Raw genomic sequence first — 2474 nt, 5'->3', positions numbered from 1 at the left:
TCGGGAGAACCTGCTCATCGATAGATGTGTCTGCAAAGATGCAGCATTCTACCAGCGTGACCTATCGATGGCCTGGATTGATTATCTGAAAGCTTTCGATTCGACATCCCATAGACTTATCATCTATCTTTTGGAAATATTAAAGGTTCATCCACAAATAGTTGGGTGCATAGAGAGATTGATGCCGCTTTGGAAAACCAGATTTACTATCTCATTTGGAAAAAATCGTGTGACAACTAAAAACAGAGAGCAACTGCATCTAGTTCTGGGGATTGTCGAACGATATACTAAGGGAATTAGAATGGAATTTAGGTTAGACAAATGCGCCAAGGTTTATTTGAAGCGAGGAAAACTTAATGGCATCCCTGAATATCCTGAGCCCGTTGATAGAAGCGCCATACGACACCTTTGCGCTGGAGAGACATATACATACCTGGGCGTGCCACAGAGCCGCATTCAGGATGTGACATCTCTAAAGGATACTCTCCTAAGCAGATACAAACGTCTCATCCGACCGATTTGGTCTTTCGAACTGTCGGCTAGGAACAAAGTATCTGCAACGAACATGCTTGCCGTCCCGGTACTACTCTATTCATTTGGAGTAGTTCCATGGACGCAGAACGAGCTCAGATCTCTTGATATCGGGACAAGAAAGGTTATGCACATGAACAAAAGCATGCATCTTAAGTCTTCCGTTCCACAACTGTACATCTCACGCCGTCAAGGGGGTCGCGGAATATTGAGTCTTGAATGTCTTCACAACAGGATTATTCTGGTACAGCACATAGAGTTGCAAATGGAAGAGACCCTCTTCTTAAAATGGGCAGGAATCACGAAGAAGTGGGCAAAGGGGAGTTTATGTACAAAGCAGCGGAGGAGGCTGCTGAAGCACTCGGACTTAACTTCAGTATTAGGGGTGAGTAAAATGCATCAAATCTTATCTATTTCGAGTACTCACTCCTGAAAGCCCGAATTAAGAAAGCACAAGAGAAAAACTTTCGTGAACAGCTCCTCGATAAGAGGATGCACGCCATCTTCCACAGAAATGTGAAGGATCAGTCAATATCTTGTGAGCTAACATTTGCTTTCCTTAAATCGCCCGGAATGAAGTCTGGTGCGGAGGGTTTCATTTTTGCATGCCAAGATGGCTCATTTCCACCTTAACATACCGTCGCCACATTTTCAGCCAAGACATTTCTGATGATGGCTGCAGGGCATGCCATGCACACCCCGAGCATTTAGCTCACATACTATATAGATGTCCAACACACGCGAAAACGACCTACATTCAAAGGCACAATGCGGCACTAAGAGTGCTTTATTACCATCTCTGTCACTCTTGCGGCATTAACCTTAATATCGCTTCTCTAAATGCTCCTAGGGAAATTGAGTCAATTGTCGAGAATGGGAAGTGCCGCATATACTGGAACTTTATATTCTCGACAATTGTTTCTGTTGCTCATTCGAGGCCTGACATGGTTCTTCTTGACTTCGAGAAGCGAACCATGTTCGCTATCGAGTTTTCGGCACCAGCTGACAAAAACATCATTACCAAGGGGAATGAAAAGAAAGAGAGGTACCTTATGAAGCAGTTGCAACTATTGTACCCGAAATATTCTGTTAAACTAATCGTCCTTATCATCAGCGCTCTTGAAGTTGCCAAGCTTTCATTCGTTAGGAGCCTGAAAAGCGTCCCTGCGTGTCAACAATATGCTAAAACAGTTACGGCAAAAATGCAGAAGGCGGTAGTCCTTGGGTCGCTCCGCGTTCTTAGGGTGCACGAGGCTTTTGCTGGATCTTCGTATTGATTCCTTTACAGACTGTAACCACCTATCTCACGGTCGTGAGACGTGGTTGTGGCTGAAATCACGGTAAAATTTCAGCCATAACCACGCCTCACAACCGTGAGACAGGTGGTTACAGTCTATAAAGGGATCAATACGACGATCCAGCAAAAGCCTCGTGGACCCTAAGAACACGGAGCGACCCAAGGACAACCGCCTTCTGCATTTTTCCCGCAAGTGTTCTAGCATATTGTTGACACGCAGGGATGCTTTTTAGGCTATTAGCAAGTGAAAGCTTGGCACCTACAAGAGCGCCGATGATAAGGACGATCAGTTTAACAGAATATTCCGAGTACAATCGTTGCAACTCCCTTATAAGATCTCGATACCTCTCTTTTTTTCATTCGCCTTGGCTATGATGTTTTTGTCAGCTGGTGCCGAAAATTCGATAACGAACATGGTTCGCTTCTCGAAGTCAAGAAGAACCATGTCAGGCCTCGAATGAGCAACAGAAACAATTGTCGAGAATATAAAGTTCCAGTTTATGCGGCACTTCCCATTCTCGCCAATTGACTCAATTTCCCTAGCAGCATTTAGAGGAGCGATATTAAGGTGAATGCCGTAGGAGTGACAGAGATGGTAATAAAGCAATCTTAGTGCCGCATTGTGCCTTTGAATGTAGGTCGTTCC

The 2474-nt window shown here is 44.6% G+C and overlaps 1 protein-coding gene across 1 annotated transcript in view; it reads right to left on the bottom strand.

The window, feature by feature from the left end:
• The window catches only part of LOC117174268 (DNA polymerase zeta catalytic subunit), a 198175-nt gene that overhangs the window by 114157 nt on the left and 81544 nt on the right, over window positions 1–2474 (bottom strand). The gene's annotated exons all lie outside the window — the stretch shown is intronic.

This window comes from Belonocnema kinseyi, chromosome 6 (assembly GCF_010883055.1).
Source record: "Belonocnema kinseyi isolate 2016_QV_RU_SX_M_011 chromosome 6, B_treatae_v1, whole genome shotgun sequence".
In the NCBI taxonomy this organism is placed as follows: domain Eukaryota; kingdom Metazoa; phylum Arthropoda; class Insecta; order Hymenoptera; family Cynipidae; genus Belonocnema; species Belonocnema kinseyi.
Note: the sequence above shows the minus strand (reverse complement) of the source record. Positions and strands in the feature narration are given on the sequence as shown.